Below are 24,924 nucleotides of genomic sequence, written 5' to 3' on the forward strand. Positions count from 1 at the left end.
ATATTTTTTTTTTTAATGTTGTAACTTTTAATTATATTTTATATTTTGTTTTGCTGAATTATAAAATAATAGTTGTAACTTTCATTATAATGTAACTTAATACAATTGCATTTAAAAATAATGTAAGTTTGTTCTCAAAAAAAAATCCATTATGTATTTATTACGCTCTATGCTCTAATCATATTTGTATTTTTTTTTTTATTTTCTGTTTAATCAAAAGTGCGCAAGAAATCTACTGCCTGCTCTTATACCAAATAGATCCTGAATATAATAAAGAACAAAATAAAGTACTATAAGATGCTGTTTCTAATTATCAACAATACTAATTTACTTGGCATTTTCATCCCTGATCCAGTCAATAGACCAGCTTGCTCTGGACGATAAATCTCGATTGTTTTTATAATTCTCGTAGCGATGGTTTGTGCGCAAATAAACAAATATAGTTCGTAGCCAGAGATACTTTGGTTTGGGAGCATTTCTTTTTTAATCGACGACCGAGTTGGATACTCAATGACGTGCAACTTCCAAACTGTGTGAGATTGAGATTCCATTTTTTTTTTTAATTTTTTTATTCCTTTTCGAACCTACATATTATGATTATAAGCTTTTTTTTCGTTCAATTTACTGCGTCCTCTGCTTTTTCATAAAGATTCATTGAAGATTTCTCTGCTTTGTTTATTTTCTCGCATTTGTGAAATTCGACGCACCCACGTTTGCGTATTTCCCGGTTGTTTCCCGGTGGTGGTGGCATGGCGGTAGAAGCTGCTTTCTGTTTGTTTTCAATGGCGTGGAAACAAATTCCGTGTCCAGACGATCATAAATCGGCAATTGAAATTTAATTTTTTTTTTTCAGCGTTAATTGTTGTCAGTATTTTCATAAATGCGAGTCATATGGAGTGTATGAGAATTGGAATTTTATTTTGATTGTTGTTTTGCTGTACCTACGGTTGAATAAAACGATTAATTGTTAATAGAATTCTGTTTCGTGTTATTTTTAATTAGGTATTGAAATATTTTTTATACAATTCAATATAATTTCATTATAATCTCTCAACAACATCAAAATCTTGAAGGTGCTACCAGCAAGTTTTTATGGCTAGAGTTACAGCACTGTTTCACGGATGCCAATCCGATCATCAGACTCCTTTATTCCATTTGTATGTGGTGCTTATAGTCTAGTAATTTTTCATTTAATTTGAAAAACTTTTTCCGTCACACTTGAGTATTGAACCTAGACCAAGCGAGTTCATACCTAACCTTCATGTTTCACATAATTATTTAAAACATTTTACTAAGACCCATTTGCTGAAACAAGACTTAAAAATTTCAATAGAACATAAACTCTTATTACCTACGATTTCCTCTGCGTAAATGTCACATAACGTATTGGGCGATATGTTTAAAAAATAGTAAATGTTTTTACTTAAAAAATTGTAAGGTGAACTTTTTTATACACATTTTGTGCAATTTTGTAGAATTTAGATTCTTAAGTTTCGTTTCAGCAAACAGCCCTTAGTTTAGTAACCTTCGTGTTTCATTTAAATATTTATACTCAAACCGAAATAATTATAAATGCAGTCGATTTGATTCATTTTTAAACCATATAAACCATATACTTCTTGCACGAATAAGAAGACAAGCATATACTGGATTGTTTGCCACCCTTTATTTTTATTTAATTCGTTAAACTTAATGGAAACAGTTATTTTTTGCGTTTTTTTGCTGATTTTCACATTAAAAGTGTGGTTAAGCGAGATCAAATCTAACCAAAAGTAAGCAAGACAGTTGAAAAATGAATTAAAACCCGTTATGACCATTTCATTAGCAAAATTGTTCGGTTATTTTAAAATAAGGCGTGGTTACCAGTTACCTCAAACGGTCAGGAAGAGAGAGCCAAAAGTGACAAAAAATTAAGTAATTTTCGTGAGAATTTGACAGCAAGAGAAGTTTTCGAAAAAATAAACTTGGTAGTAGGAGTACGACAATTGCAGCAAATTATTAAGGTGGTCTTAAGCCATTCCTACGAAAGTAAATGTGGAAAACCAACGCTCTTGCCAAGACATACTAAGCTTGCCCGCCTTCGTTCGCCTCGGTGTAAATCATAGATTCTGGGATAAAAAATAGAAAAACCAATGTGTACACCATCCAGGCTATCCTAATTAAACTTTCTCTCCTCGGTGAACTTTAAAGTTTTTCCATCTCTGAATCTCTAGCAGTTTTAAAATGAAATTCATCTGAAAAATCTTTTAAAGTATTCCTCATATGTATACCTACCTAATCACTTTGAATGATTCATTAAACTCTCTTTATAAATTTACTTCAATGTTGGTATGTACCTACCTACTATGTGTTAACCAATAATTCAACTCATACTCAAAAATGCAATACCTTCATTATATTTGAAAAAAAAATGGAAAAATAACTTAAAAAATAACTCAAAACACATGAATAAGTTATTGTATAAATTGAAAGGCAAACATTCCCAAATTTAAATCATATTTTTTAAAACCTAACATGTGGAAAAGGTATTTTTCAAACCACAATAAATTCCTTAAATAAAAAAAAAACAAGAAGTCAACGAAACATGTCGCCTTATTTCAAATCTTCTTTCATCTTAACCAAGCACTTCTACATCAGCAACAAATATAAGTAGCTTATACACCCTTTATTCCACTCTCCACAATCCTTATGCGAACAATATTTCAAAATATAAATAAACCTTTTTCTCGTAGTATGAAAACCTTTATATGACTTCCAATATAAATATATTAAAAGTTTATAAAAAAAAACATAGAACACGAAACATCATTTTGTAAAATGGAAGGATACTCTATGTGTGTTGTGTTTTGTTTATACTATATACGTTTCCTTTGAGAACTCGAGGTTGTAAAAAATGCAGACGCACTCAGAACTGTGTCGGTTTCGTGTTACCTCGTAACCTAACCTCGTCTTTCCATAAACTCTTATTTTTTAATACATTCTTTTCATACACATACAAGTATTTATATCCTCATTGCTGAATCCCTTTGGCAATCCATTCCACTAGAAAGAATATTATAGAAAAAGGACTTCTCTATATCCCCAGAGTGCTCACATATGCGAGGTAACCTGCTAGAAAGCCATCTTTTCTTGTTCAATAGGTCATTGAAGGATTTGGCTTGGGATTTATGACCAAGTTAATAGGTAAACATTTTAGTTAGTTAACCAATTTTCAAGTGAACTTTCTAGAATTCTCATTCAGCGAGGGATATGGTCGATCCATTGAATTTAGAAAATTTGTGGAAACTGCAAACGTTGCATAATTTATCACAAATATTTTTACAGAGTTATCTACAAATTTTCCGCTCATTGTATTCGTCCCATACTAATCGTCCTATCTTTGAAAGAGATGTTTTGTGAGATTGGGTGAGATTTTCAAAAATAATAAGATTTAAATTTTCAATATCAAAGAATTTGGTTGTTTACTTATTTTCCTTTGCATTCGTCAAAACTGACTTAGATAAACTAACAGAACCTATTAATTTTCGTTGTACGTGAAATATCTTCAACATTTATTTTGTTGCCACAGCTCATTCTCATTTATTTTATTTTTAATTATAAACCAAAAAGTTTGTTTTGTCTTTTTATTTTCTATTTATTTTTACTCAAAACAGAGACGCAGTGACACTGATCTTTGAAAAATTGAAAAACAAAATAAAAAAGTAGCTATTTGTTATTCTAAAAAAAGTTGCAAATGTTTTGGTGTTTCTGTCTCCGTAATTCAGGAAGTTTGTGTTTTGAATTCTATTTGGTATACTCTTTTTCTGTAAAATACTGCGAGTGAGGTTAAAAATAAACATTTTTAAACACGCCAGATATTATACTGAAGTTAAGCTGTTGTGGCGAGTGGCTACATTATTTAAGGGAACATATTTTTGGGTGTAGTGATGTGATAGGAATGGACCCATGTCACATAAGAATTCGGCAATTGTCTAACCTACTCGTATAGTACATTTTCAGTTTCGATTTTCAAATTCAATGGACCAATTTAATTGAGGTAACCATTTCTTGTTTTTGAATTTTCACTTCTTTACTTACTTTATCATTGTCTTTTCTTATTTTGACCTAATCAATGATATATTCCATTTCCAAGTGTGAAAAAAAAATAATTAAAATTTTGTACACTAAGGCCCAATTTATTGATTCTCCATTAAACTTAAATCTCCATTAAAAATGGGAATTTTAAATTTAAAAACAAAATTCGTTTAATTCAGTCTCTTTTAAGGATTTTTTTGAAGTTTCACATCATTAATTAATTGAGCATTAAATTTTAAAACCCTTTTAGTTAAAACGCCAAATTCGACCTTTTAAGAGGGATTTTTAGAGAAAATTGAGGTTTTAAACAGGATTTCTATTTATTCACTCTCCATTAGCGTCAAATGTCATTACATTTATTATTTTATTAAAAAAAGTTTCAGTGTCAATTGACAATTAAAAATAAATAAAACGGATAAATATGGACAAATAGAATGGTGAAAATGTGTTCAACCAATATCATAAGACCAACGTTTGGTAATTGTAATTGGTAATAGTACCTACCTCTAATTATTCGAACGGATGTTGAGCAAAAAATATAGGAACGTTTTTAATTAATTCTAAAACTTTACTTTCAATTCCATTTGTGATATTGAATATTGCATTTCCTTTTCGCCAGGCTTTTTCGGATATAAATGGTTTACGGACCATAGTTTTGATGCACGTTGATTAATCCTTATGAGTTTTGGTTTGCCGCGACTTCAATAAACACAATAGTTACAACATTCCTAAGCGCGTTGCTTTTTTTTTCAGAGATCATGTAACGGTTATTACAAAAGATACTAAAATGCATTAAATGAAAATATCCATCTTAAAAGTATCTAAAAACGCGCCTTTCAATCGTTAAAACCAAGAAAACAAAAAATTAGTCTATTTTATATGACAAATACCAGCTTTTGACAGATTTATTTTTCAAAATAAATTAAAAATCCTTGGGATTTTTTTAATAGAGTTTTAAATTTAAAGTTTCCATTAACAACAACGAATTTAACTAAAGAAGAGTGAATAAAATGAATATTTAATGGAATGTACTTAATGGCGTTATTAGTTTAACGACGCCGTTAACTAAAGCGATAAAATTCAATATTTAATGGAGACTCAATAAATTGGCCCTAAGATCAAATCATTGATTAATACTTGTTATATGAAGCAAAGCGGTTAAAACATGTAAGCGGAATTAAAGAAAAGTATTTTCAAATTAACTCGGAAAATATGGATCATAGAGACAAATTTTTTTAGATAAAAGTTTTAGAAAATAAAATTTTGTACAAGTTTTGACCCAATCATTTTTGTCAAAAATAAAAAATAGCTGAACTATTCACTTAAACTTAATTTCGCGAAATCCAAGATGGCGTCTTGGGTTCAAACTCAATCTCCCCAAAACCTAGTTTTTAGCTCCCAGTGACCTTCTCCTAATATTCTATGAAAAAACTTCACTATTATTTTTCTTCCATTTCAGCATTATTTTTTTAACAAATCGACTGGACTTAAATTATTTCAGTGACTTATGTACTGCTTTTCTTAATAAAATTTAAAAATAAACATAAAAATATATTCCTGGAGATGCGGGGCATCGATCCCCGTACCTCTCACATGCTAAGCGAGCGCTCTACCATCTGAGCTACATCCCCTTCGAATATTTTGTTGAAGAATTGGTAATCCAAATTATTTGTTAAAAAAAATATATTTTAACTTCCTGCGCAGTAATTTTGTCAGTTTGTTTATTATTTTTAGTCAATTCTAGAACGAGAAGACCAAACAAAAAATCTTAAACGGTTTTGATTAAAATAATTACCAATGCATATGATACCTATATAATATTCAAATACATAAAGTACCTACTTGTTTTTATTTTGTTTTTATTTTGTTTTTATTTTTTTTTTATTTTTTGTAAAAAAATACCTTGATCACTGTTTTATTTATTTTAGTGAAAATGGATGAATAGGTAGTTTTGTTTGCTATAAATTATTCCGGGAACATGAAAAACAAAAAAGTTATATTTTGCACTAAAAATAAATTTGAATTAATAATAAATTACTTTCCTGGAAATTATATGCATGTATATGAGATCTCGTAATAATAAAAGAAAAAGAAAATATTCTTTAACTACACTGCTTTGCAAGGAAATCCTCCTCTTAATAAAACTATACTTTTCTAAAGGATTTTTGTATGCTGATTCCGAATCCGGAATTGCCCGAATTGCCCTAGCACGTCACGCTTTTTAGATATTCCAGTTCGAAAATCTCAAAACCCCATTTTTTTTGCTGTTTTCGAAGCAGTCTTTTGGCATAATGTAATCTTTTCCAACTAACTTTGTTATGGTTTATGAAGAACTTATTTTTTTATTTCAAATTCAGTTTCAATCTTCTCAATATCTCTTTTCTTCTCCGAGATATCTTAATTTAAGTAAGTTTAGTAGGTTTGGAATATCAATTATCGAATGGTTTATCACAAAATAAGATATTTCTAAATAGAAAAACAGTTTTTTTTACATATTTTACATATCCTTAATTAAGGTGTTTTTTTTCATGTGGGATTTACTCAAACTGCAGGATTTCGATATTTTTGCTGTTTTTGTCAATTATTAGTATCTTAAAATGTATTTAAACTTTTCTTAATAAATACAAATTTGGTGTCATAATGACAATTCATATTAAGAGAAATAAGTCCTCCAAATTTGATCTAAATACGAATAATATTTTTATTTTTGTACAAGGTCAACCGAATCTAAAAGGGTTCTTTTCTGCAAACTACTCCTATTTTTAAAAAATCATTTAAAAAAAATGGTACGTGCTGGAATTTTTCTGAAACCAGATTTAGGTTCAGGAAAGTCAAATCTTTCATAATTTCAAAAAATTATTTGAAGGAGAAAAAAAAGATAAATTTTGCAGACCAGTGCTATTAATTTTTTTTTTTTTTTTTGGTAATATAAATCTATACAGTTGTCGTTTGCTTAATACCTTTTTTTTATGAAAATTACGTTCGAAAAAATTTAAATGTTATATTAGGGTATACAAACTCATTATTGACAAGTTAAAAATAACATATTTTCCGCATTAATAGACTCTAATGCATAAATTGGTATGTATATTCATTTGTTTAGGTTCATTGCTTTCAATTACAATTCAATAGAACTATGTAGTACCTATATGTACCTACTGAAAAATTAAAACTTTGACAAAAAATGCCCAACCTCAATTCTATATCAAACTTCACCGCGCTTAGTCAAATAAGATAAGCTCTACCTATATCTATATATTTTTTTTACATTCAACGCCATCACCAATTGAAATCAAGTGCACGAATTCTTCAAAAATCTACACAATTATGCACCTTAACAATTCACCACGCTATGCTTTGCCGGCCACCACTGCGCCATGTATTCCTACAATAAAAACATTAACCCACCCAATTCTGTATTCTATAAATCTATGTTACGTAGGGGAGGAAGGGGCATTGTAATTAATATTGTTTTTTTGTTTTTTTCAAAGTCAATTAGATATACATTTTAAGGTATAGTAAGTATTGTAGTTGTGGTGCCCAAGGAATTAAACCTCCGCTGCACATAGGAGTATTGTCATCAAAAACCTGGCCATAATTATTTTTCGTGGTTTTTGTTACTATTTCTGTTTTAAATGAGTATTCCTACAAGAAAATACAATATAAACCTAGTTTTTGTTATTTTTATTTTTTTACCAAAAACTAAAAAAAATTGATTAATGGCCTGTACTCCGCCTATCGACATTATTTTTCTCAAATTTTTTTCCTCATCCCTAATACCCAATTCTCAGTTTTTTTTCCCTGTTCCCCAACCTTAATTAAGATCACCCAAAATAAAATACACTAATAACATCAGTAAATTTAATTTAAAAATAAAAAACGTTGCATAAAGTAAGGAGTATTTTCTATCAGAAAGTGAAAAACTAATTGACCCTCGATTCTCTAAAGAGCACCTAAGAGCACCCAATTTTGCATTGTGTTAAAGAATATATAAACTAACTCATAAGTTTCAATTCATCGCAGAATAACGGGGTATACTAAAACAAAATCATTAAAGTTCAAATAATAACTTATCAAAAATATCATATTTAGAACATTTTCAAAACTTTATTTATATCGTTAATAAATAACTGAAGAAGAATTCTCCATTTAAATTTTTTTAGATTTCTATCACAACACTTCGATATCGCATATAGAATAACACTTATCAAAATACTTCGCATTCAAATAAAAATGAGGTAGATGTAACAGTTAACTTTGAACTCATTTTTTAACAAGACACGATCGAAAAACAAAAAAATGAGTGCAGCATATTGACACATGTTTATTTTGCACCCACTTTGCCAAACTTTTTGGTGTCAATTTTGATTTTCAGAAAATCAACTTATGTCCAGCTTTTTACTGCAAATACTCCTATGTGCGCTGGTGATAGTACCTAATTAAAAGGAATTTACCCCCACGGATGTTAATTCCTTTCATAATTGGGAACTAACACCGGCGGGGGTTAATTCCTTTTTTTGGTGGGCTTACTGACCCCTGCAACCCCCCAGCTTGGGCTGGGGGCTGGGGGTTTTCCTACAGTTGAGTGTAGGAAAATTTTCTTCAAAATTTAATAGTTTCTTGGAATCCAAAGAAATTTTGTACATACCCAACCCTGCTCCCACCCAAATCCTATATTGAGCCCAAACAGGGGGGTTGCAGGCGGGCTGCAGGCATGGTTGATGCATAAAATTTATTTTAGGTTGTCATGAAAAAATATTGACAATACGAGTATGATACTTTTCATGAAAAGTGTGCACGCAGAAAAATAATGGACCTACCGAGAAGTTTTTTTCGGTGAGTTAAAAAAAAATGTATTAAAAATCACATAGTCTTTGTTAAAAGCTACATAGTTCTCGTTGCTAAAATCAACGTTGTCGCCTCGGTTAAGTTTAATTGTTTAAAATTACCATTTTAGAAGGTTATTTTAACCGATTAACTTGTTTATATTCATCAAGAAACTCGGTTAAAATTTGAGATTTTAGTAAAATTTAACCGAGAGAGTGGGTAAGATTAAACAAATTTGAATAACCGAGTCGACTCGTGTAATTTTTATAACCGGGGTTGGTTTGCAGGTGCTATATTAACAAAACTACTTAGCTTTATTTGTATTTCTTTTACAAGCTGTTTTGCCTCTTTCTCCCCTAATCTATAAACAATTCAACCAAAATAAAAACATTCAACCAACAAAAATGTAAATTATACCCGAGTCGAACAAGAGTCAAAGTAATTGTTTGACACCACTGGCTTTCGACTGAAAACATAAAACATACCGACCAAATAAATTATACCTAAAAAAAAAGATATTCTAAACGAAACAGTAGGTGATGTGAACAGAAAACAACGAGTGATGCACAGTATACGTCTCTTGAATTTTGAATAAGAAAACAAGATCGAAGAAAATTGGACGAAAATAAGAATTCTTTTCTCTTCGCTATATCGCCTGCCAGCCGTGTGTGTGTATTTTACTTCTTTTTTTTCAAAATGAAAAATTTATTTTCGGATACGGAGCCACCCCAAACGTATAGCCGCTCAGTTGTTCCGCAAATGAGACATTGAACGGACTCGCTTCTTATTCAAAACAAAAAAGTAACACAAAATTCAAATTAAAAAAAAAAAAAATACAACGCGCGGACGCCCAGGGTGTGTGGTGTGTAAAGTTAGCTCTTTAAATAAAAAAAAAAAAAACGGTTTTCTAACCCCCCAAACGGAGGAGCTACAAATACGTTTTCAAAATATATCTAAAGTTAGATCGCTAAAAATTAGCTCATTTAATAAGTAATTCATGGATATTAATTCATTGCTTCTGGATAAATAATAAGAATACCTACATATATTTTTTTAAGTTCTAAAAAAAAAAAACGGTTAACCTTAAAAAAAAACCACACGTCTATTTATCAAACGAAGAACCTGTGCATGTGCATTATATCAGTGGTCACGAAACGATACTTTACTTTTTTCTTAATGACGAATTGCAGTTGATTTCTTTTTTATTAGTTTTTTTTTTATTTGTTCTGTTGGATTAAAAATATAACCATTTAAGCCACTGCGAAGAAATAAATTTAAAAAAAGACCAAGACGTTTTTAACTTGGTCACACTTACGTGATATGATTGTGGAATGATGATTAACAATATTTATAGCCTTTTCACACCAGACCCAAAAACGCGGTTTATGGCAAAAAGTTTTCAAAAACCTGAAAAGCGTTCACACCACAAATTTACAGGTTTTTGTTTGACGTTTAAAAATTTTTGACATCCAAATGTCAAGTTTTCGATGGGATTTAATTTTTGTTGTTTAAATCAGCTTGAGCTCACAAAATTGATCAAATAAAATGAACTCTGACAATATAAATATAATTTTATTTATTTGGTCGTTAAATTGTGAAGTTTCAGTTTAATTTCTTCCTGAGAATAATATATTGGCCGCCCCCAAATTCTTTAGACATTTTGATGTAAATATGACCGGCTGCCTTTGAGCTGTGGCTCCTTTTCAGCCCAAAGTTCCAACAGGAACTCTTCATCTTCGGTCCTCCACATATTTTTTTTTTTGGTTTATTTTTTCTGCTCTGCCATTTTCTATAATTGAAAGAAATAAAAAAAGAAATTTGATTAATATTATCAAAATAAAATCAACAACAACTTGTTATCTTTGCCTGTCAGTTCTTTTTTTTTTTTTGTCTGCTGTCAGTTCTTTTTTTTTTTTGTCTGCTGAATTGTTGCTGAATTCCTCAAAAGGTTTGTTTGGTTATTTCGTTTGGAGTTGAATGTTTTCATTTTCAGGTTTTTGGCGAGTTTAATCAAAAACTTGTGTTTTACGAAAACTTGTGGTTTATGAAAAATGTATGGAAAAACTTGTGTTTTTGAAATAGGTTTTTGGGGTTTTTCGCAAAAACCGCGTTTTTGGCTTGGTGTGAAAAGGCTATTACGCTGAGTTCTTTGTTTTCCTTATATGTGCGAGACTTCCCCCTCAAAATGTGATGCATCTCGAGAATCCATCACCAACAAAAAAAGTGAAGCTCTGTCTGTTGTTGGGTTTTGCGTGAAAAATTAGGTTTTTTCTTAAAATAAAACTGATAATTTTTAAAATAATAAAATATGTAGGTATTTCATTCAGACAGTGTAAATTGAGAAGAAATTTAAAATCGATGCAAAAAAGATTTACTAAATCACTTTAGTCACAATAACTTACAACATTACTTTCGCCGTGTTTTATTAGTAAAGTGTATATATATTAATAACAGATAAGAGCAATTGTTTGTTGTTGTTTACAATGTTAAATGTTAACTGAAATACGAAAACAATTGCATATAAAACACGACCTTTTAATAAATACATGCTAATTTTGTACACCTTTTTCAATTTATGACTCAATTATATTAGTTTTAACCAAAAACATTTCTGTGTTGATCACAAAAAAGTTGTTCCACTTTCAAATATTTTGGATCCCAAAGTGAATTGAAAAGTTTTTTTTTATAATTTAGTGTTTGCTTTAAAATAGAGTTGGAAACAATATAAACTTAAACAGCTACAAAGAAAAGCATAATAGAATAGCTATCCTTTGAAATTATGTTTTCTATCAATTTGGTACATTTCGCGCCATTTTTTTTTTGTTTAAATAACAATTTTTACAACTTTTGAATTTCTATATTGAATACAAAGTAGGTATATGAGGTCTTTTTCGATTCAGTAGACTAAAATTTGAAAATTTTCAATACGTTACTTTTCGACCTTCTGTCAAAAAATTGCCAAGGAAATAATTTTTGACGCCAAAATTTATGAAAAGCCCCACTGCCTTATGTTTTTGAAATAATATCTTCTTCAATTACGAAGTTGGTTGTAATTTGCCTATAGCTAAAATAAACAGAAATATTTTTGTATTTAATTTAAATAAAAAACATAAAATGAACGACTGGGTCGCACATACTTGCTCTTATGTTAACAGTAGATTTTATCTTAAGACTTTTTATGAAAAAAAGTTAGGTAAAATTTGATTTTTTTTAAAGCATTTTTAATAATGTATAAACATACATAAAATCTGTTTTATAATTAATAAAAACGTCGTTTTAATGACTTTGATATAAAAAAACCAAGTATACCATCTAATTTCTTGTATGAAAAGAAATTTTTAAAATCGTTAGAGCTGTTATTTTTTTTAAATAACTTTTTTTATATAAAAATTTTCTAAGATTTTTCAAAAAAAAGTTGGTATGCCATTTTGAAGAAATAATTTCACTATACCGATTTCAAAAACTTGATTTTTTATTTTTTTTAAACCCAAAAATGCGTTTTTTTGAAAATTTTCTAAAATTTTAATATTACGATTACTCAAACGCTTTTTCATACAATTTTTTGTTCAAATCGGGTTAGTGATATCACCCAAAACTGCTAACTACCAAGTTTGAAGAAAATCGCTATACTAGTGTAGGCTGTAGCTCGAGGTATATAAAGACAGAAATAATTACGGGACCCCCTTTTTTTGAATTCTCCATCATCGTAATGTCATTGTTATCTCGAAATCGATTTTTACGAATCCTAAACTTGCCCTATAGTAAAGTAAAAATTGGACAGATTCCAACTCAAACTTTACAAATTATCAGCTTAGAAAATTTATGCATACCGTGATCAGTGATAGCAGAAATAACTGACTCATTTAAGTCTCTAAAAGCATAATGATTGAACCAATTAATAATAAGAGTGATAAATCTGTTCATATAAAAAATGTGGCAGATATTTTCTAAAAAGTTATTCGAAAAATAAATTGGTTATTTTGAATCTGTGAAAGCATTCGCCTATTTTAATAGTTTCCAAGCGATTTCTAAAAATATTTCATGTTAAATTAGTTTTATAACATGCAAAAATATACTTTAATATTAAATACAAACATAATTTTTTAGAAAAAGTTTCCACAATCCAATTTTCGCTATTTTATATTTGTATACATTATCCACTCGTCTTTTATTGCTTTCATAAATTAGGTCAAAGATGCTTGAAATTTCTTTATCATAAACAAATTTTCATACATTTTTTATGTTGTTAAAAATTATAAAAATAATTCAAGAGGAAGTATAAGGGTGGCTCAAACACAAATATGTATTTTGTATATTACGTGATAAAGTAGGTAATTGATTTTATAAATAATATTTATGGATATAATGTATTATTTTTGAAGGGTTATTGCCGGTACTTGCAACTTGCCATACAACCGTTTTCTTTATATGGGTATGTATTTCACTTCCTCTTAACCGCACAACCACTTTTGGGTTCTTAAAAAGAGTTCATTTTTGTAACAGTTTTGAAAACATTTATATCAAAAAAACAATGCACCTAGGTGTGTATTTAAAAAAAACGACTTTAACAATTTTCAAAATGAGTTTCTAATAATAAATCTTTGTTATTAAAAAAATTAAATGGCCTACTTCGTATGGGGGTAAAAACCATTTACAGAAGTTTTTTTGGAACTTTAAATTTTATATTAATTTTTAAGTTTTTTAAATTTCTAAACACAACTTTTGATATCACTTTCGATAAAAAGAAGCAAAAACGAAAATCATCATAAAATGACGAGACACTCTTCTTTACATTGATCTGAAGCCTAAGACGGATATGGTTGAAATTTCGTTAACATTATTTTTTGTAATTTCCTAGTTACAGCCGAAAATGGCTATGGCTCTAACGATTTTGATGAAATTTGGTGTAAATAATGTTTTAAGTAATTCCAATAAAATGAATACGGAGAACAGAAATATAAATTTATCCTATTTTCGTGACCTTTTTTTAATCAAAGTTATGATCCTAAGTGGGCTATAGGTCTGTCTTGGTAATTTTAATATTTTGTCGACGTTTCGGGCGTGATTACACCCTTCTTCAGGACTCTTAATTAAAAAATTTTATTCTAAAAATACTAAAAAAAAAAATCTAAACTAAAATCTATACTTACAATATTATAAAATTATAAATTTTAAGATATTTCTTAAAATTTGTTTTGGTAAATTTTCTTGTATCTCTTTTTTATTTCTTATATTTTTGTAAATATTTCAAAATTCAAAAATTGAAGCCTTGAAAAAGACGTTTCAATTTATCGAATTTCAAAATAATGAAATCTAAATTTCACATTTGATACAAAAATCAAAATTTGACTTTCAAAATCAAACATGATCTTCAGAAATCAGGTCAAATATAAAATTTAGCTTAAAATATTTCTATGGACAAACTGGCTATAGATATTGCTAAGTCCTTCGCAATCTGATCGCCTATTAACAGTATTATTAGTATTTAAAATGTGCAACATTTCTAATAACATACGTTTGCTATAGTGTTTTTCTGTCTGTAAAATGTCAACATTGTTAAAGTCTGGCCTATGTCCTTCATCTATACAATGTAAAGCCAATACCTAAAATTCATAAACAAAACATGCCTCTAAGACCAATTTGTTCTTCTATGAATGTTCCATGTTATCAGTTATCTAAATACCTAGTTAAAATTTTAAATAACATTACTGTTAACTCTAAATATAACGTAAAAAATGCATCATCGTTCATTTCAACAGTCTCACCAGTTGTTTTAGAACAAGACCATGTTTTAGTTTCTTTTGATGTTGTTTCATTATTCACCAATATTCCTATTCAATAAGCTCTAGAATTGGTTGAAAAAAGTTGGAATATTATCAAAGATCATACAAGAATTCCAAAATTAAAGTTCTTAGAAATTTTGCGATTCTGTGTAATCGACAACAATTATTTGGAATATGATAAAATATTTTATCAACAAGGAGTTCCTATGGGAAGTCCTGCTTCTCCAATATTAGCAGATATCGTAATGGAAGCATTATTAGATAGCGTATTTGATACAATTCCAAATAAACCAAAGCTAATTACAAAATATGTCGATGACATTTTTATTATTCTCAAATCGAATCATGTTAGTTCAACTCTAACTGCCTTAAATTCTTTTCATCCAAAAATTCAGTTTACTGTTGAGTTGGAAAATAACGGAGAACTTCCTTATCTTGATGTGTTAGTAAAAAGGAAAAATAATAGATTAGTATTTGATTGGTATAAAAAACCAACATCTTCAGGTCGTCTCATTAATTTTAATTCAAAACAGCCGAAACATGTTATTATCAACACAGCAAAAAATTTTGCCAACAGAGTATTAGATATCAGTGACATTGTCTTTCGTCAAAAAAACATAAAAATAATTACTAATACTTTACTTTCTAACTCCTTTCCATTAAACATAATAAGAACAATATTGAATCAATATTTCAATCCCTTGGTTCAAACAAATTTAGTAACAAATGTTACACAATTTTCATACAAAAGTATTCTATACATTCCAGGTCTTTCAAATAGAATTTTAAATGCCCCCATAAGAAATAAAGACAATGTTCGTTTAGCTTTTAAATCGTCAAATATCTTAAGAAGTTCATTGTTTTCAAATTTAAAAGGTGAATTTTCGAAAAGTGAAAGATCAAATATTGTCTATAAGATAAAATGTCTAGGTGACGGAATAAACCAATGTCCTTCCGTTTATGTAGGAACTTCTATGCAAAAGCTAAAAAATCGTTTAGCTGGTCACAGATCGGACATAAATAACGGACACTCACAAAAAACAGCATTGGCTTTACATTGTATAGATGAAGGACATAGGCCAGACTTTAACAATGTTGACATTTTACAGACAGAAAAACACTATAGCAAACGTATGTTATTAGAAATGTTGCACATTTTAAATACTAATAATACTGTTAATAGGCGATCAGATTGCGAAGGACTTAGCAATATCTATAGCCAGTTTGTCCATAGAAATATTTTAAGCTAAATTTTATATTTGACCTGATTTCTGAAGATCATGTTTGATTTTGAAAGTCAAATTTTGATTTTTGTATCAAATGTGAAATTTAGATTTCATTATTTTGAAATTCGATAAATTGAAACGTCCTTTTCAAGGCTTCAATTTTTGAATTTTGAAATATTTACAAAAATATAAGAAATAAAAAAGAGATACAAGAAAATTTACCAAAACAAATTTTAAGAAATATCTTAAAATTTATAATTTTATAATATTGTAAGTATAGATTTTAATTTAGATTTTTTTTTAGTATTTTTAGAATAAATTTTTTTAATTTAGAGTCCTGAAGAAGGGTGTAATCACGCCCGAAACGTCGACAAAATATTAAAATTACCAAGACAGACCTATAGCCCACTTAGGATCATAACTTTGAACAGAAATATAGCGTTGCCGTTTATTTTTTTTTTAATTTTTCTGGTATAAATGACCAAAAGCTAGAATTTCCAATAATAAGCTAATTATAAAGAACTTTGAACTGCTAGGTAGAAAAGTAACAGTTACTTACTGTGATCCAGTCGTGCAATTAATTTTTTCATAATTTACAAATAATGGGTTGGTATTTGGTACAAAAACGATTTTGTACAAGAATTTTCTATGAAATCGGTTAATTTTTGTATGGGAAAAATCAGAAATCAAGAAAACGGTTCTAAGGCAGTACAACCAGTACACATGTTTTTTTAATAAAAATAGTTAGAGCCGTTTTCTTTATTTATATTTTCTTTTTTATTTTAATCATGCGGCAAGTAGATACCGTTAATTTTGGTCCTAAAAAAATCAATTTGTCGCTTAGGGAATCATCCAAAACCTTTAACTACCGAGCTTGAAGCGTACGCTTCAATAGTCGAAAGTAGAAAAATAGTCTAAGAAGATATTAAGTCAAACTTAGCATTAAAATAATGCGAAGCTCCAAAGTAAATCTTATTTTATTTTTAAAACAAAGATATTTTATGACATTATTAGGGTTTTTCGGATTATCCGCGTTATATAATATTATCCGCGTTATTAAATAGTATTGAATAATGTTTTTTTTAACCAACATTATTCAAAACCCAGGAATAGACTGCAAATTCGTTTTGCTTTGTCTTTAAGTCCTTGAATTTTTAATTGCGACACGGCATTGATGAAAAAAAATCCTTTATAAAAAACCGACATTTCACTGTCATTTGCACTTTTGCAGTATTGCAACACTGCCCATCATAATAGGCACTTGAGACATCTTGAAACTCACATTTATATTCAACACCACCCCCTTAGGCGAATTAAAACACTCCCGTACGACCCTTATTTCTTAAGAGAACTCCTATTAATGCACCTGAAAGAGTTTACACACCTTGACATCATCTTATAATTTTACAACCCTCCCGGGACATATTATAACGTTGCAAACATTGATTCGTATAAAAATCATTACCCGTTGATGTTGTAGCGTTGTAAAAAAAATAAAATAATTTTAATTTTCCTAAAAACTCGCCTCTGAGCGCAAAGGATCAAAACAAATCCTGTGTGTTTATGTTTGGTGGGGAATACAGCAAATAAACGAGTAGCATTTTATGGTTTAACTCACGTCTGGGGGTCATTCGTGTGGAAGCTGTATTGCGTGTAATGGCATGTAGAATATTCGCTCGAAATATGAATTATTATGGAGAGCACGGAATAAACCCTAAACCCAGTCAATCCCACTGAAAAGCTTAACCAAATAATATGTATGATATTGCCAAGGGCTGTTTCGCATTTCTGAATAAAAAAAATACGAGAATATCCTTGTGATACATGACGACAGCAAAGGATTCTCGAATATCCTCCCGACCATCTCGACGAACTAAACGAGTGGGTTTGTTCGATTTTTTTTTTTTTAAATATCATTGTGGAGTGAAACAGCTTCATCCTCAGTAAATACTATTCACAGGGAACAACAGAAAATCTCGCGCAGATAACACCAATACAAATAAAAAATAAACATCCGGGATCCTGGGAAGCAGGCTGCAGAATATAGCACTAGTATCTGAAAGAGAATCCCTAAAATAGGGCACACAGAAACAGAGGTGGAACTGACCATATAAATGCCCGCTGTATAGGCAATAAAATGACTTAAGGTCTTCTAAAAGGTTTTTCCTCGGCAACAATAATCTTTTGTATTGATTTCTTTATCATCTGTGTAGACCATTAGACAAGCTAAAATTCCTTTTTGTTTTAAGTTGATAGACTTTTTGATATTTCCCACTTTCTCTTTGAACAAGACTCGATCCAAAAAGTTAAGATTTCCAAAATAATGGAGCCCTGATAGGAAACAGTTTGTACCCGGTTTTTTCTTCTTGAATTTAGTAAATAATCCAGCACTGCGTGCAGGTGGAAAGAACACTCGTACTTAAATCTGGAAGAGAAAAGGGTTTGAGTTTTGGGTTAGCTGGTGCCTCGGTGGACAACTAAGGATGCGGGCTTAGCGGAGGAAGTACGATACGGAATGTGAGACTGAGGATAGTAGAATGCAAATACACACGGAATGAGGCATGGATGAGATGTTAAGTGCATCCATGAAATTCATGGAAATTTTATGTTAAAGTTTGTTGTTTTTCTGTTTTATGTATTTCTGTGTTTTTTATTCTTTATATATATATTTTTGTTTTGTTTTGTTTTTTTTTTTTTTTTATTGTGTGTGTACTTGTGCATTTTCTTTCTACATCCTGTTTTTGTTCAGAGTTAGCATTCCAATTCAAAATGTTTCCTGCAGGACTTTCTATTGTTTTCTGTGTGTTGTGTATATAATAGAAGTGAGTAAATTCAGAGCTTTAAGGGATATTCTTTGCTGTCCACACACACAAATATAGTAATCTGTTCAAAACATGAAACAAACAAAAAAAATATGAGGAAAAACAATAATAGGTATGCAACAAAACAAAAGATTTTCCTCTGCAAGACAATCTAAAGATGTCAGCTAGAGTGAGCATTTAGAAACTTCAGCATGTATACTCGGAAGAATCGTTGTGTTAAAAGACGATTTACATGGAACGAAAGATTTTAAGTTATGAGAATGGAGGTGGATTTAGTTAACTTGATTTTTACTTTTATTTTTTCATTTTTTTTTTGAAGGGTTAATGAATCGTATTTGAAAAGGGTATACATATACGCACTGTGGGTTCCAGTTTCAGTTTGAGATACATTAAAATATGATATAAATTGAATGAGTTTATTTGAGGGATTTATGGAAGAGATTAACTTAAGAACGAGTTGATAAATAACTTTTAGTATTATCTTTTTAGGGTTGTCAGGCATTGGTAATATTTTTGTGATATCAGATTTGTGACCTTTGATCATAAATTAGCTGTCTCGTCTTTAGTAGTCTTCCACATGAATGGAATAAATCAGTAGATTTAAAATTTATTTTATATCCATACTTCAAAAATTTCAAAGCTTCAATTTTTGTTTTCATGTTTATTATCTTTCAATTAGGTACTCGTGTACTTACCTATTAAATTCGGGTACGGATCATTAACTTTGATTTGAGCAATACACCTTCTTTTATTGCAAATATTCCGTGTTTATATCATTCACTTTAAAAAAAATATTAAATAGATACATATTTGTATAAGTTTTGGATTACATACATATTACAGAACTTGTTCTTACCTTGCAAAAAATACAAAATGTATTTTGATGGCTTTAATGTCCGCGGATTGTTCACATTTAGAGTACCTAGAGTTTTTTCAAAGTTCTTGTGTCCCAAACATTTTACACAAACAGCAATTAGTTGGGTCATCCTTAAAAAAAACACTTTATTTCGTTCGAACTTTGTCATATGCTGAATAAAAAACTGTTTACAGATTTATCCCTATCACGTCTATAGTTTTTGAGCTATACTCACCACTATTTTCGATATATACGCCCATGTTCCGCAATTCTACCAAAAGTGAATTCAAACCTCTTTTCAATTTCACGTGAAATGAAAAAGGAGAAATGCAGAACGTGGAAGTCTCAAAAACTTATTTTGAATGAATTTCTTTTTGATGTTTAATCCGAAATATTATGTTTTTATTTGTTCGTAATATGTTGCTTTTTTAATCTAAATCAGAAGCGCAAACTGGAATTTGCTTAAAGAAACCTGTTGACCACTTAGATTTTGAGATATTAAAAAATTTCTATTTCCAATATCTTTGTGAAAAATATTATTTAAAAAAAAAAGTAAATATGCATTAGAAGTTTTTCAAAACTAAACGGTGATGTAATTCGACGTCAAAATACTAAAAAAAAATATCTATTCCCAATTAGAATAAAATTCGAAAAAACAATTTCCCAACCCTCAACGTCAGCTAAGGTTCTTACTCAAACAAACACAAACAGCCGTTTCAGAATTTGGAGGTGGCTTGAGCATCTGTGCTGCCTCTAAATCTCTAAGATTTACAAACACGTTTCAGTTAATCATGATAAAATCAGCAAAATAATAACATGATCTTGAAGGCTTGGAGGGGCTTGAGCCCCCTGAGCCCCCCTCCTCAATACGCCACTGATTGTTCCGTTCTGGTTGTCAAACTGAGCAGAGGGTCAAGTTGAAACTCTCAGAAAACTGTCTTTCCTTTAGGATTATATCCAAGGTTTAAATTGCCCTTAGATAATCAAAAACAGAATTTTTAATTACATAAGCTTTATAAATAGAACTTTCTAGAGGAGAATTTTGTAAATAGAATCTTCAAAATACCAAAATTTTGATCCCGCAAAAAATTCCTACCAGCAAAAAAGTCTCTTAGCTTATCAAACTTCTTCCAACAGAAGTATAAAAAAAGTCACACCTGCTATGAGTCACGGGCTGTATCTATTAATTTAATAGTGATAAATGTCTGCTTTAATGATAATAATATTAGAAAACCCCTAAAAACACTTTAAGAACGCTTTAACCAAATATAATATGTTTCCTAAGCGAAACAGCTCGTTTGCTGAATAAATCATAATTCCTCTCCCTCGCTATAATAGCCAGATTGTTTTTCTAATAAAAAAAACTTTTAAACTCTTCCGAAACTCATAATTTTCTTCTTAGAGACTTTTCAACTTTGTCATAGGCCAACAAAAAACCTGAAACCAAATCCACTTTGTTATCCAAAAAAAAAGTCAAACCACTTGTTCGCACAGCATTTTAAGTGATAAAACGGTCTTCATCCTTATCCTTAGTTCTTATGATTCATGCTCTTCTATCAACTTTGACTTTCTTCTCATTTTTTGTCATTCAAAAATAATTAAACTAGACTAAACGTCAACGTTAACGTTAAAATTTAAATATATAAATCTGCTTTAATTTTACAAGTTTCAAGGTTCTCCTGCAGAGAAACATGGTAGCAGCGGTGTGGTGGTGAGTGGTGACGGTCAAATTTTTCAACTCAAAATTACTTCCCCTCTGTGATGATGACACTTTGCCAGTAGGATCTTTGTTTACTCGGCCGGCTGTCTGTTGTTTGCATTCATGAAGTTTCTTCCTGTGATGTCAGGTGCTGGTGTGGATGAATGAAAATAGAAATAATCCTTGAGGTCTTCTACTAAATTAAACTCAGCTCAAGTGGAACCTAGCACACAGTACCAGACATAGACCAGAAGCGATGACAACGACGACGATGAGGATGACGATGCCAGTGGAAATGGAAATCATATCTAAACACTCAACAAACAATTTTGGCAAATTCCACAAAAGCCTTAAAGCCAAAGTTTTACAAAGATATTGTTGTTGTTGCTGTCTACCTTTGGTTTTGAAAAGAATTGAAATTCCATTTGGCAGGAAATCCTATAACCAAGAGTCTATGCCAAGCACACACATTTCGCGGAAAGCCGCAGCAATTGTTTGTGGGATGAAAGGGAAGAAAAGGCTTACGAATATGCAGCGAGTTCTTCTCTCTGCAATCGGAAGGATCAACTTCTTCTTCCAAGGACTACTAGTCCAGTGCATTTATGATGTTCATATATGGACGACCCAGCAGTTTGTACCACCCCTAAATTTTTTTTGCTCATTCGATAGAGCATTGGCTGAATATCATTACCCTGATTTTTCGCACTCGCGAAATTCACCTTTCGGCCGCCATCTTGGATTTTAGTTTTCGTTGAATACCTCGATTGCTATTTATCCTACATAAAAGTTGTGTATACAAGAAACGTAGGCAATTAAATTTCGCGTCTTTTATGTTAAGAACATTTTTTCGATATTCTGACTATTAAAAAAGTTACAAGCCAAAAAAGTAGAAAAAACCGAAAAAAATGACAATTTTAATGTTTTGAGGACTTTTTATCAAAATTATGAAAAAACATTCCGAAAAAAGATTATTCACCTTAAAATTCTCTACAATTCTGCTATACAACTTTTTTTTCTATCTTCATAAATACAAAAGTTATTAATACTTTTTTCTGTTAAAAATGCTCTTTTTTGTTTGTGTTTTTTATCTTTACTTTTTTCTTAATTTTTTTTTTACCAAATCTTGAATTTTAAATGATTAGTGAGTATTTTAAAGCTTTATGTTACAAGAGAAAATTCAGGACTTGCAATTTTTTTATATTTAAGTCTCTTCATTTCGTAGAAAAGGGGTATTTTTTAACAAAAAAGTATTAATAACTTTTGTATTTATAGAGATAGAAAAAAAAATTGTATTGCAGAGTTGTAGAGAATTTTAAGGTGAATAATCTTTTCTCGAAACGTTTTTTCATAATTTTGATAAAAAGTCCTCAAAACTTTAAAATTGTCATTTTTTTCGGTTTTTTTTACTTTTTTGGCTTGTAACTTTTTTAATATTCAGAATATCGAAAAAGTGTTCTTAACATAAAAGACGCGAAATTTAATTGCCTACGTTTCTTGTATACACAACTTTTATGTAGGATAAATAGAAATCGAGATATTCAACAAAAACTAAAATCCAAGATGGCGGCCGAAAGGTGAATTTCACGAGTGCGAAAAATCAGGGTAATAATATTCAGCCAAGGCTCTATCGAATGAGCAAAAAAAATTTGGGGGTGGTACAAACTGCTGGGTCAAATTATAAATGCACTGGACTATACAGCAAGACTACAACTGTGCGACATGCCTGAATGGTGATATAGGTTTATATTTTATTCTGTTCTATTCTGGAGAAGAAGGGAGTTTTTCCATCTTCGAACGAATGACAATTTTATACCATTTAAAGAAGAGGACAAAATAAAATCAGTATGTGTGTTGTACGTGGATTGGAATTCTTATGAGATGTTGTACAGTACCGTATGCAGTTTTTTTTTTTTTTCTTTGTGTAGGAATACTTTTGCTTTTAGTCCTTATTACTTCTTCGAGATAAATTGAATTTCCTGCTGAAGGAAAGGAAACTAGATTCATAAGTCGGTAAAGTGTAAGTATCTTTGATGTTATTTTGAGACAAATAGATTGAATGTTGTTGTTGTTGTTCATTGCAATAGCCAAGGAAGTTGCAGATTTGACATGAGAAGAGGACAAAGAATAAAATGTTCTTCAAGAAAGTTATTACACAAATTGGTTTTGCAAATGTTTTTGTATTTCACTTTGTGGGAAGCTTGTGAAAGCCCTTTGAGCGATGTTCAGTGAGTTTTAAAAGGTTTTATCATTTAGTTTTTTAAGTCATATGTCAAGAATGAAAGAATACACGAATAAATATTAAATCTTGTAAGACATTTTACTTTTCTGCCAATTTTATGCCAATGTGTGTTTGTTTTCTGTATGGTTTTCTTTTGACACAAAGGTTCAAATCCAGATTGTAATAAAACATAAAACCACCCAATATAAGCAGTGGAATTTAGACTTTTTTTTTTGTCTGTATGTAAAGGCAGAAAGTTACTCTGAATGTATTCAAGTACGCACAAATTTAATTCGTAGCTACATATATCAAAAAAAAAATTGGGTGGCACTTTACTTTTTCCCTTCACTGTAAAGCACCTCACCTTCTAATCATCAAAAAAAAAAGTAAAACAACTTGGAAACACACTTGAACAATATATTTTATCTCTCTTGATACCGAAACAATCGCAGATACTACAAACTATAAGTTATAGCAAGTTTTTTTTGAAACATTTAACATGAAGCTCTGCAGCTGATATTGAAAACTTAAATTCTCACACCTAATAGTTAGACCAACAGTTTAGATAGTTTGAGAAATCGAAGCAATATGACGATTGAGCGTTTTCTACAAGTAAACGTAATAATAATTCCTATATTAACAAATACATGTAGATTCGTATAGCTTCATTAGTAAATATATTATTGTAATTATTTCTTTTTCTAACAATAAATTTACACGAACGTAGGTACTTACTCGTATTTCCTCTCAATTTTTGATAATTAATTGAGCAGAATTTTGAAAACTGCAGTTTTTTGGTACAACATTATATTAATTGAGTGAAAAGATGATGTTTGACTTCAAAATAGTTAAAATGTTTTTTTTTTTTTAATTTTTTTTCTCAAATTTTGACTTTGAAATGGATTATTTCGAAAAAAAAAATTGGTAGAAAAATTAGAACTAAGTGTAAAATAGTTCTGGTATCTTCCATATCTGTAAGTTTTGCAAGTTTTTCATACATAGTTTAGAAAATTCCCACCTGCCTGACCAGGGGAGATAGAGCCTTAGTAAAAAGAGATTTAATTAAACCATTACCAATTCTCGTCGCTTATGTTATCGTACTCGTGCCAAAATAAGTTACTTGGCAACGACTAAGAACCGGGGCCGAACCACGGCATACGTTTAATTAAATCTCTTTTTTAACGTATGGTTGCTATGTGTCTCTATCTTTTTCTATCGATTAAATAGAGACAGCAATAGTCAAAACGTTAACGTATGATCGTATTCGGTGCCGTTTAGACGGGAGGGGCATTTTCTAAAAAATAACTTAAATTAAAAAAAAAAAGTATTTAAAAACAACGGCAACACTCTTGCAGTTATGGAAGATACCTTTTTCAAAAGCCAGAATTTTTTTCGAAAACATGGAATACTATTTTATTT

General features: G+C 30.0%; 1 protein-coding gene, 1 long non-coding RNA gene and 1 other non-coding gene across 5 annotated transcripts in view; 1 reads left to right on the forward strand and 2 right to left on the reverse strand.

Moving 5' to 3' along the window:
* Positions 1–167: 167 nt before the first annotated feature.
* Positions 168–24,404, reverse strand: LOC129919584 (uncharacterized). The gene is made up of 4 exons (XR_008773094.1): positions 24,241–24,404; positions 19,589–19,882; positions 19,428–19,512; positions 168–941 (listed from the first exon to the last, which is right to left on the reverse strand). It is a non-coding gene; the product is annotated as an uncharacterized LOC129919584 (long non-coding RNA).
* Trnaa-agc (transfer RNA alanine (anticodon AGC)) lies at positions 5,633–5,705 on the reverse strand. Its single transcript has one exon. It is a non-coding gene; the product is annotated as a tRNA-Ala (tRNA).
* LOC129919581 (uncharacterized) overlaps positions 9,644–24,924 on the forward strand; it is a 68,589-nt gene continuing 53,308 nt past the window's right edge. Inside the window, exon 1 of one of the 3 annotated variants that reach the window (XM_056000512.1) lies at positions 9,644–9,763. The gene's annotated coding sequence lies outside the window, so the exon portion shown is untranslated. Of the gene's footprint in view, positions 9,892–24,924 lie in introns of all 3 variants that reach the window. The other 2 variants (XM_056000514.1, XM_056000513.1) reach the window with 2 other exon arrangements.

The sequence above is a fragment of the Episyrphus balteatus genome, chromosome 4 (genome assembly GCF_945859705.1).
Source record: "Episyrphus balteatus chromosome 4, idEpiBalt1.1, whole genome shotgun sequence".
NCBI classification, from domain to species: domain Eukaryota; kingdom Metazoa; phylum Arthropoda; class Insecta; order Diptera; family Syrphidae; genus Episyrphus; species Episyrphus balteatus.